Source organism: Lissotriton helveticus, chromosome 12, assembly GCF_964261635.1.
Source record: "Lissotriton helveticus chromosome 12, aLisHel1.1, whole genome shotgun sequence".
NCBI lineage: Eukaryota > Metazoa > Chordata > Amphibia > Caudata > Salamandridae > Lissotriton > Lissotriton helveticus.
The window spans coordinates 903187173-903198764 of record NC_136073.1 but is presented as its reverse complement, the minus strand read 5'-3'; positions in this window follow the sequence as shown (position 1 = coordinate 903198764).

Sequence of the window (11592 nt, the reverse complement as noted above, 5' to 3'; positions counted from 1 at the left end):
TGCTCGTGTTGAGAAAGCTGCTGCTCGTGTTTAGTAAGCTGCTGCTCGTGTTGAGAAAGCTGCTGCTCGTGTTGAGAAAGCTGCTGCTCGTGTTGAGAAAGCTGCTGCTCGTGTTTAGTAAGCTGCTGCTCGTGTTGAGAAAGCTGCTGCTCGTGTTGAGAAAGCTGCTGCTCGTGTTGAGAAAGCTGCTGCTCGTGTTGAGAAAGCTGCTGCTCGTGTTTAGTAAGCTGCTGCTCGTGTTGAGAAAGCTGCTGCTTGTGTTGAGAAAGCTGCTGCTCGCGTTGAGAAAGCTGCTGCTCGCGTTGAGAAAGCTGCTGCTCGCGTTGAGAAAGCTGCTGCTCGCGTTGAGTAAGCTGCTGCTCGTGTTTAGTAAGCTGCTGCTCGTGTTGAGAAAGCTGCTGCTCGCGTTGAGAAAGCTGCTGCTCGCGTTGAGAAAGCTGCTGCTCGCGTTGAGTAAGCTGCTGCTCGTGTTTAGTAAGCTGCTGCTTGTGTTGAGAAAGCTGCTGCTCGTGTTGAGAAAGCTGCTGCTCGTGTTTAGTAAGCTGCTGCTCGTGTTGAGAAAGCTGCTGCTCGTGTTGAGAAAGCTGCTGCTCGCGTTGAGAAAGCTGCTGCTCGTGTTGAGAAAGCTGCTGCTCGTGTTGAGAAAGCTGCTGCTCGTGTTGATCAATCAGCTCAAGCGGCAGAAAGACACAGCGCCCACTGGAGCTCAGCGTGATGCCGTTTGCGCTGATTTTACAGCACTGAAGCAACCCCTGACGATAAAAATCAGCGTGAACAGCCTGATGCACCGGACTCTGCTGCTTGCGGAACTCCGTGTAGCGCAATAGAGCTTTTTCAGCACTTCGCAGCGCTCCACATAGCACGACTCAGCAAACTCTGCCCAGGCCTAGAAAGCACCTGAAGTCAAACACTAGGGACTTTGTAGAGACAGCCTTTCTCCAGGCTCTGTTCCAAGGCACTATCGAGGAAGACACAGGTTCTCCGACAGCCAATAGTCTACATCCTAAAGGTTTAGTATCCATGCTTCTAAGTGCATGAATCCACATTGGGTATTCCATAGTCAGTGGCAGAGGTTTCTGTTTGAAGCTCAATGTAGAGCCAGTCGGTGGCAGCTGGTATCTGCCCCCACGCCTTCTCCAGCAGGATGGAACAGTCCGCAATGTGGATGGCTACAGAGAGGGCCAATGTGACCAGAAGAGAAGAGAAGCAGCCCCTTCACCCATGAAACCTAGACAGTCACCCCAAAGCAGTCACCGCTCCCTGCAGCACGAGGTGAGCGAAGTCCAGACTCAACAGGGGGAAAGGACTGTCTGCAGCCGAAGCAATCCCGCCTTTTTGACCCTTTGGGCAGAACTGGAAGGGTAGTTGTGGGGCGAGGCTGGCAGCCTGGGGTGAAAATATTAGCTTTTGTAATAAAAGGGGGTGATCAGGCCTTTTTAACATGCTTGGCACTGGTTTAATAAGATGTCATGGTGCCCGGGAGGTGCCACCCTCGCTGGAGGCTACAAACAGGAGTCAGCCGGGTGGTTCAGCAGCCGCAGCCAGAGTGTGTCTGGCTGTAATAATGTGTTCAGTAAAGGAATGGCCAGTGGTAATGCGAGCAGTAACTGTGGTATTACAGTTCACATGTTTTTTACGTATTTTAAATATTCTGGGGCAGATTTACAAGTCCCTTGCGCTGCCAGTACGTCACTTTTTGTGACGCACCGGCAGTGCATTTCTGTGCCCCATATTTACAAGGACAGGAAAAGCCCCCCTGCGTGGCTTTGCCTGTCCTTGTAAACAGGACCCCTTTACACTCAGCTGTTTGCGTGAAAGGGGCGTCCAATGGACGTTGCTGTGGTTGTTCCCACGCAGCACCTATGGAACCAGACAGATTTACAGGAAATCGAGAATCTGGAAATACGGCTGAATGCTCCGCCTCCCCAGGGGAGAGGTAGGGAGGCGCAACGAGGAGAAATGCATTCATTTCTCCTCATTTTTTTTCCTCTTTCCATGCGTGCTGCATTCTGCAGCACGCATGGAAAGAGGAAATCACCTCTGGTGATTGTTTGTGCGCAGGAAGGAGACCCTTCCTCGCATAAACAATCCTTTAAATAAAGACGTTTTACAAGTTCCATGTGTGCTAACGCAGCACACGTAGAAGTTGTAAAACGCCATTTCTGAGTCTTTATGTGCAGGAAGGAACCCTTTCGTGCACATAAACAATCATCCCTGTGACGCAGGCATTCTTGCACCATGGTGGCTGCACTGGCGAATTGCAGCAGTTTGTGCGCCAGCGCAGGGGAGAGCACAGAGATGCGACATATTGTTGTAAATATCAAAATGACATGCTGCACCGCGCTGCGTTAGTTTATTGTAAATCTGCCCCGCAGGGCCTCATTTATATAGGCCTGAGTCCCTTTTGCGCTACTGTTGCATCACTTTTAGTGACGCAGCAGCAGCGTAAATAATGCACCATATTTATGAAGTGACGCATCTAGGCAGATGTGTCACTCCGCAAACCCATGTGCTGCATCAGGTATAATGTATGCAGTGTGGGCATCCCCCACATCAAACCTCGTAGAAGTTGTGCATTGAAATGTATAAGATTTCACTCCGCCTCTTGTAGGACGCCACTGAGTCAAAACCTTACGCCTGCCTCATGGCAGGGTTTTTACGCCTGCCTCATGGCAGGCGTATGGATGACCCAAGGCCTTTCACATGGGGCTTGTCCCATGTGAAAGGAACAATGGTGGAGTTGCGTCACGCTTCCGACACAACTCCTGCAATGCGCCACTTTTGCACCGCCAGATGCGTCAGTAATACTGATGTGTCTGTCATTCCTTGCGACATGAAGCGTCATGCAGTAAATATGACGCACCACTCGTGTCGCAAGGAGGGCGCACTGAGAAGTATCCCCTCGCTGCTTTCACGCACCCATGCGTCACTTCTCACATACGAGGCCTCAGCCTTTCCTGTGGGGCTGTTGCCTCGTTCATCCTCCCAGGCTCGAGGCCTCCGTGGTTTGGGTGTAAGTTCTCCGGGTCCCGAGTGAAGCGTCGTTCGCTTGTCTCTGGGGGTCTATATGATGCGGGTTGTGGGAGAGGCAGCAGGGGCTGTAAGAGACCCCCCCCCCCTCCACTCCCGCTCCCCCACCCCCAATACTCATGCTCGTGTCGCACGTGTTTGTGGTTCGTGGCGCCGCCTTCCGGCAGCTCACGCATGGTCCCTGCGCACACTGACACCCCGTGTTCTCCTCTGCGAGGTGAACCTGGAGCAGACACATTACAGGGAATAGGGCCACGGAGAGAGGGGGAGGGGGGGCTGCCACGAGAGATTAATCGGACTGCCTCCTGCCTCCCCCCACCCACAGATACACTTTTCACCATCCTCTGTACCTGGCCCCGCGCACCTGGGAGAGAGTGGAGGGAAACCACCGCAGGGGGCTGAGTGCCCCATCATCCTCTGTACCTGCCCTGAGCACCGGGCGCAGCAGAGACGGGCAGACATTACCACCTCTTCAAGAGGAGAGAAGTGGGGGTCCCCGGACTCGCCTCACAGGGAGAGAAGCCCCTGCAGGGGGCTGAGTGCCCCCTTCATCATCCTTGTACCTGGCCCTGAGCGCCTGGCGCAGCTGGGATGGGCAGACATTATCACCCGCTCAATAGAAGAGAGATGGAATGGAGGGGGGGGGGGGGGCACAGGCAGATGGGGAGGGGTTCTCGACTCCTTTCTGAGGCCGGAAACCGCGTTTGCTCGTGTGATCTTGGGCAGCTCCGCGAGGGGCCCAGTTCTTGAATCCCAGCGCTGCCTGGAGCCGAGCGCGGCTGGCACCGTGTGAGTGGATGCATTTTGTGATGTCTACCCTGGCATTCTTGGTTTGTGAATAATAACTGTGCCCGTCCAGGGGGCGCTGCCATCTCTATTCTCCGTCACCCACGCGCTGTTGTTATCTCACGTGAGCTCTGCTCACCACTCCAGGCGAGCACAAAGTGAGCGACAAATATTGAATATGAATGTGTTTTAAAGTCCGTGAAGTAGGAAAGGTAATATGTTGGCCTTGTGCTTCCCCAGGAGCCAGGCTGACGTCACCAGGGAGCATGTTCCTCTTGGTATATTGGTAACAAGTGTTCCTCAGCGCCTAGAAGCCACCTTGGGGTGCAGGCTGCGATTTTAAAATCTGCTGCATAAACTCTAGGGCCCATCAATGCCCCTACACTGAGGCGTGGCCCCCAGCGCACTCCGGGCCCTGCAGTCTCTGCCAGGCGCCGCTCGCCTCTCTCAAGGCGCTAGATGGGCTTGATTCTGTGTTTTCTGTTCTGCGTGTCCCTGTTCTGCACCCATGGGCCGGATCGGACACCCTTCCCATGAGAAGCTGCTCCTGGGTCATGTATGACACATCCCTGGGGGTGCAGGCCGCTCGCGCCGGCTGTGGGGTCTCCTGCCACTATATGAGCTCGCCTTTCCTGCCCCTCCACCGGCGGGACCCGGCACCTCCGACCGAGAGGCCAGCGCTGCCTGTAGGGGCGGCTTCAGTCTGCATTCTCTGGGGGAGAGGGCAGGACGAGACGTTTTAAGGCATGGGGAAAGTGGGCTCTGGCCCGGGGCCCCAGCCTCTGAAGGGGCCCCGGCCTCTGAAGGGGCCCCGGCCTCTGAAGGGGCCCCGGCCTCTGAAGGGGCCCCGGCCTCTGAAGGGGCCCCAGCCTCTGAAGGGGCCCCGGCCTCTGAAGGGGCCCCAGCCTCTGAAGGGGCCCCGGCCCTTGAAGGGGCCCCAGCCTCTGAAGGGGCCCCGGCCTCTGAAGGGGCCCCCGATAGAGCCAGCTCTGTTCTGTAGATAGTCTTTTCTTGATGAACTTTAATAATTCTTAAACAGATTGCTTTAAATACCATTTTCCTTAATTTGTTTCAGTGTGAGTGATGTATGGGAGTCTATTACTGACATTTTGCAGAGAAAGGCTTGGTTTTCAAAACCACGCAACACCTATAAAAATAAACTTGTTTTTAGATCAAAACAGGACCTCCCATTTGGGAAATGGGAGGGGGGTCGTACAGATTATTTTCAGTAATATCAGTAAACTGTTGCTGCACTATAATACCCAAAAAACACTGCCCTATCTCGGAATATGAGATGGTAACAGATTTATTTGGACCGGTGTCCATGAGCAGTGGACAACGGGGGCTTGAAAGAGTTGAAACTGAACCATCAATTCACAACGGATTCGAACAGGGCCCCCCAAAAAGTGTTTGGCCCAGGGCCCCCCAAATTCTTAAGATGTCCCTGAGGGCAAGGCGTGTTGTGGTAAACAGTCGGGCCCCACTGGGGACACGTGACCATCAGTCAGGCTAAGTGAGACCCCCACCCCCGTGAACAGTCTGCCCGAGTGGGCCCCCCCGTGCACAGTCTGCCCGAGTGGGCCCCCCCCCGTGCACAGTCTGCCCGAGTGGGCCCCCCCGTGCACAGTCTGCCCGAGTGGGCCCCCCCCCGTGCACAGTCTGCCCGAGTAAGACCCCGGCCACCACCCACCCCGGGGCAGGGCCTCGGACGCCCCCCGCTGGCCCCGGTGTAACTTTGAGAGTCGCGTTTTCATTTCCCCCGAGGGCAGGCCGCGGGGCAGCGATGGCCTGCCCCCCCCCCCCCCCCCGGGGCTCCGGTGTCACCATCAGGGGTTACTTCTGCCCTTGCTCAAGGCCCCCCCCCCCCCCATGTATGAACTTGCACCTTCCTGCACAGACAGGTCACCGGGGTCAGCACTTCACACCTCCCTGGGCACCCCAGGGCTGATGTCCTCGTGCCGCCCCCCGGGGGGGTCTGAGCCTAATCTCATCACCTGAACCCCGCCCCCCCCCCAATGTTGCAAGGTGATCACATCAAGTGTCCAATCAGAGAGGCTCTGGGGTCCCAGGTACAAGTACAGGAGCACCCCCCCCTGACTGCAGCTCTGCGCCCCGAGAACTGCAGAGGGTCCTGTGTGAGGGGGTGACCAGAGGGGTGTCTGCCGCCACCGAGGGGGGCTGACCAGTCTGAGGGGGGCACCTGCAGGTGAGGGGTGCTGACCGGTTTGAGGGGTGCTGTCCGGTCTGAGGGGTGCTGTCCGGTCTGAGGGGTACTGTCCGGTCTGAAGGGTGCTGTCCGGTCTGAGGGGTGCTGACCGGTCTGAGGGGCTCTGACCAGCCTGAGGGGTGCTGACCGGCCTGAGGGGTGCTGACCGGTCTGAGGGGTGCTGACCAGAGAGGGGTCCCGTCCACCGCCCAAAGGCTGCTGACCAGGCCTATCAAGGAGTGCTACCTGAGGGGTCTCTGACCAGGCCGAAGAGGGCCACTCACGCTGACGGGCCGCGGGGACCCCTCGAGCCGAGGATATACGGTAAGCTCCCTCATCCGTCCAGCTTTCATTTCATTTTCGTTCACTCATTTTATTTCCTCCCCTCGCTCTTTCCTTCCGTCTCCTCCCTTCCCTTCGTGTCTTCCTTTCACGCCCTCCTCCTGTCTCTTCTTCTCCATCTCTCTTTTCTTCCACTCCCTGTTTTCTTTAGTTCTGGGCTTCGTTCCTTCCGTCTCTTTCGATTTTCCGTCTTTATTTCTCTCGTCTCTTCTTTAGTTCTCTCGTCTCTGCTTTATTTCTCTCGGTTCTTCTTTATTTCTCTCGTTTCTTCTTTATTTCTCTCGTTTCTTCTTTATTTCTCTCGTTTCTTCTTTATTTCTCTAGTATCTTCTTTATTTCTCTAGTATCTTCTTTATTTCTCTCGTCTCTGCTTTATTTCTCTCGTTTCTTCTTTATTTCTCTAGTATCTTCTTTATTTCTCTAGTATCTTCTTTATTTCTCTCGTCTCTTCTTTATTTCTCTCGTTTCTTCTTTTTTTCTCTCGTCTCTGCTTTATTTCTCTAGTCTCTTCTTTATTTCTCTAGTATCTTCTTTATTTCTCTCGTCTCTTCTTTATTTCTCTCGTTTCTTCTTTATTTCTCTCGTCTCTGCTTTATTTCTCTAGTCTCTGCTTTATTTCTCTCGTTTCTTCTTTATTTCTCTCGTCTCTGCTTTATTTCTCTCGCCTCTGCTTTATTTCTCAAACTCTTGCTGTCACTCTCTCCCAACTACATTTTTTCTTATGTTTCGTTTCTATTTCCCATCTCACCCGTTCGTCCTGTTCTTTCTTCGTTGTTGAATGTCCTGTCCATCTCTTTCTCGCTTTATTGTTTATTTTTCGTTTTCTCTCGTCCCACCCCGGACACAACCACAGCTTTCCACATGGACCCCTCTCCTTCTTCCGGCCACTCCTGAATATAACTCCCCCCCCCCCGAGGGTCCCTGTCAGAGGTCACGGCGCCAGTCGGAGGGTGTGTGTGTGTGTGGGGGGGGGGGGGGGGTCTGCGGGGGGTGGGGGCCCATGGGGGGGCTTTGAGAGGCAGTCTGAGGGTGGTGGGGGCCCATGGGGGGGCTTTGAGAGCCAGTCTGAGGGTGGTGGGGGCCCATGAGGGGCTTTGAGAGTCAGTCTGAGGGTGGTGGGGCCCATGGGGGGCTTTGAGAGTCAGTCTGCGGGTGGTGGGGGCCATGAGGGGCTTTGAGAGGCAGTCTGAGGGTGGTGGGGGCCATGAGGGGCTTTGAGAGCCAGTCTGAGGGTGGTGGGGGCCATGAGGGGCTTTGAGAGCCAGTCTGAGGGTGGTGGGGGCCATGAGGGGCTTTGAGAGCCAGTCTGAGGGTGGTGGGGGCCATGAGGGGCTTTGAGAGGCAGTCTGAGGGTGGTGGGGGCCATGAGGGGCTTTGAGAGCCAGTCTGAGGGTGGTGGGGGCCATGAGGGGCTTTGAGAGCCAGTCTGAGGGTGGTGGGGGCCATGAGGGGCTTTGAGAGCCAGTCTGAGGGTGGTGGGGGCCATGAGGGGCTTTGAGAGGCAGTCTGAGGGTGGTGGGGGCCATGAGGGGCTTTGAGAGCCAGTCTGAGGGTGGTGGGGGCCATGAGGGGCTTTGAGAGCCAGTCTGAGGGTGGTGGGGGCCATGAGGGGGCTTTGAGAGCCAGTCTGAGGGTGGTGGGGGCCATGAGGGGCTTTGAGAGGCAGTCTGCGGGTGGAGGGGCCCATGAGGGGGTTTGAGGGGCAGTCTGAGGGTGGTGGGGGCCATGAGGGGCTTTGAGAGGCAGTCTGCGGGTGGGGGGGCCCATGAGGGGGTTTGATGGGCAGTCTGAGGGTGGTGGGGGCCATGAGGGGCTTTGAGAGGCAGTCTGCGGGTGGGGGGGCCCATGGGGGGGTTTGAGAGTCAGTCTGAGGGTGGTGGGGGCCATGAGGGGCTTTGAGAGGCAGTCTGAGGGTGGTGGGGGCCATGAGGGGCTTTGAGAGGCAGTCTGAGGGTGGTGGGGGCCATGAGGGGCTTTGAGAGGCAGTCTGCGGGTGGGGGGGCCCATGAGGGGGTTTGAGGGGCAGTCTGAGGGTGGTGGGGGGCCCTCAGGGGGCTTTGAGAGCCAGTCTGAGGGTGGTGGGGGCCCCTCAGGGGGCTTTGAGAGGCAGTCTGAGGGTGGTGGGGCCCATGAGGGGGTTCGAGAGGCAGTCTGAGGGTGGTGGGGCCCATGGGGGGCTTTGAGAGCCAGTCTGAGGGTGGTGGGGCCCATGAGGGGGTTTGAGGGGCAGTCTGAGGGTGGTGGGGCCCATGAGGGGCTTTGAGAGCCAGTCTGAGGGTGGTGGGGCCCATGAGGGGGTTTGAGGGGCAGTCTGAGGGTGGTGGGGGCCCATGGGGGGCTTTGAGAGCCAGTCTGAGGGTGGTGGGACCCATGGGGGGGTTTGAGGGGCAGTCTGCGGGTGGTGGGGGCCCATGAGGGGCTCTGAGAGCCAGTCTGAGGGTGGTGGGGGCCATGAGGGGCTCTGAGAGCCAGTCTGAGGGTGGTGGGGGCCATGAGGGGGTTTGAGGGGCAGTCTGAGGGTGGTGGGGGCCCATGAGGGGCTTTGAGAGCCAGTCTGAGGGTGGTGGGGGCCATGAGGGGCTCTGAGAGCCAGTCTGAGGGTGGTGGGGGCCATGAGGGGGTTTGAGGGGCAGTCTGAGGGTGGTGGGGGCCCATGAGGGGCTTTGAGAGCCAGTCTGAGGGTGGTGGGGGCCCATGAGGGGCTTTGAGAGCCAGTCTGAGGGTGGTGGGGGCCCATGAGGGGCTTTGAGAGTCAGTCTGCGGGTGGTGGGGCCCATGAGGGGCTTTGAGAGTCAGTCTGAGGGTGGTGGGGCCCTCAGGGGGCTTTGAGAGGCAGTCTGAGGGTGGTGGGGGCCCATGAGGGGCTTTGAGAGTCAGTCTGCGGGTGGTGGGGCCCATGGGGGGGTATGAGAGGCAGTCTGAGGGTGGTGGGGCCCATGGGGGGCTTTGAGAGCCAGTCTGAGGGCGGTGGGGGCCATGAGGGGCTTTGAGAGTCAGTCTGCGGGTGGCGGGGGGCCCTCAAGGGGCTTTGAGAGTCAGTCTGCGGGTGGTGGGGGCCATGAGGGGGGCTTTGAGAGTCAGTCTGCGGGTGGTGGGGGCCATGAGGGGCTTTGAGAGGCAGTCTGAGGGTGGTGGGGGCCATGAGGGGCTTTGAGAGGCAGTCTGCGGGTGGGGGGGCCCATGAGGGGGTTTGAGGGGCAGTCTGAGGGTGGTGGGGGGCCCTCAGGGGGCTTTGAGAGCCAGTCTGAGGGTGGTGGGGGCCCCTCAGGGGGCTTTGAGAGGCAGTCTGAGGGTGGTGGGGCCCATGAGGGGGTTCGAGAGGCAGTCTGAGGGTGGTGGGGCCCATGGGGGGCTTTGAGAGCCAGTCTGAGGGTGGTGGGGCCCATGAGGGGGTTTGAGGGGCAGTCTGAGGGTGGTGGGGCCCATGAGGGGCTTTGAGAGCCAGTCTGAGGGTGGTGGGGCCCATGAGGGGGTTTGAGGGGCAGTCTGAGGGTGGTGGGGGCCCATGGGGGGCTTTGAGAGCCAGTCTGAGGGTGGTGGGACCCATGGGGGGGTTTGAGGGGCAGTCTGCGGGTGGTGGGGGCCCATGAGGGGCTCTGAGAGCCAGTCTGAGGGTGGTGGGGGCCATGAGGGGCTCTGAGAGCCAGTCTGAGGGTGGTGGGGGCCATGAGGGGGTTTGAGGGGCAGTCTGAGGGTGGTGGGGGCCCATGAGGGGCTTTGAGAGCCAGTCTGAGGGTGGTGGGGGCCATGAGGGGCTCTGAGAGCCAGTCTGAGGGTGGTGGGGGCCATGAGGGGGTTTGAGGGGCAGTCTGAGGGTGGTGGGGGCCCATGAGGGGCTTTGAGAGCCAGTCTGAGGGTGGTGGGGGCCCATGAGGGGCTTTGAGAGCCAGTCTGAGGGTGGTGGGGGCCCATGAGGGGGTTTGAGAGGCAGTCTGCGGGTGGTGGGGCCCATGAGGGGCTTTGAGAGTCAGTCTGAGGGTGGTGGGGCCCTCAGGGGGCTTTGAGAGGCAGTCTGAGGGTGGTGGGGGCCCATGAGGGGCTTTGAGAGTCAGTCTGCGGGTGGTGGGGCCCATGGGGGGGTATGAGAGGCAGTCTGAGGGTGGTGGGGCCCATGGGGGGCTTTGAGAGCCAGTCTGAGGGCGGTGGGGGCCATGAGGGGCTTTGAGAGTCAGTCTGCGGGTGGCGGGGGGCCCTCAAGGGGCTTTGAGAGTCAGTCTGCGGGTGGTGGGGGCCATGAGGGGGGCTTTGAGAGTCAGTCTGCGGGTGGTGGGGGCCATGAGGGGGGCTTTGAGAGTCAGTCTGCGGGTGGTGGGGGCCATGAGGGGCTTTGAGAGCCAGTCTGAGGGTGGTGGGGGCCATGAGGGGGGCTTTGAGAGTCAGTCTGCGGGTGGTGGGGGCCCCTCAGGGGGCTTTGAGAGTCAGTCTGCGGGTGGTGGGGGCCATGAGGGGCTCTGAGAGCCAGTCTGAGGGTGGTGGGGCCCATGAGGGGGCTTTGAGAGCCAGTCTGCGGGTGGTGGGGGCCATGAGGGGCTTTGAGAGCCAGTCTGAGGGTGGTGGGGGCCATGAGGGGGGCTTTGAGAGTCAGTCTGCGGGTGGTGGGGGCCATGAGGGGCTTTGAGAGCCAGTCTGAGGGTGGTGGGGGCCATGAGGGGCTTTGAGAGTCAGTCTGAGGGTGGTGGGGGCCCATGAGGGGCTTTGAGAGTCAGTCTGCGGGTGGTGGGGGCCATGAGGGGCTTTGAGAGCCAGTCTGCGGGTGGTGGGGCCCCATGAGGGGGTTTGAGAGGCAGTCTGCGGGTGGTGGGGCCCATGAGGGGCTTTGAGAGGCAGTCTGAGGGTGGGGGGGGCCCATGAGGGGGTTTGAGAGTCAGTCTGCGGGTGGTGGGGGCCCATGAGGGGCTTTGAGAGTCAGTCTGCGGGTGGTGGGGGCCCATGAGGGGGTTTGGGAGGCAGTCTGAGGGTGGTGGGACCCATGGGGGGTTTGAGGGCCAGTCTGAGGGTGGTGGGGGCCATGAGGGGCTTTGAGTCAGTCTGAGGGTGGTGGGGGCCATGAGGGGGTTTGAGGGGCAGTCTGAGGGTGGTGGGACCCATGGGGGGGTTTGAGGGGCAGTCTGAGGGTGGTGGGGGCCCATGAGGGGCTTTGAGAGCCAGTCTGAGGGTGGTGGGGCCCATGAGGGGGCTTTGAGAGCCAGTCTGCGGGTGGTGGGGCCCATGAGGGGGCTTTGAGAGCC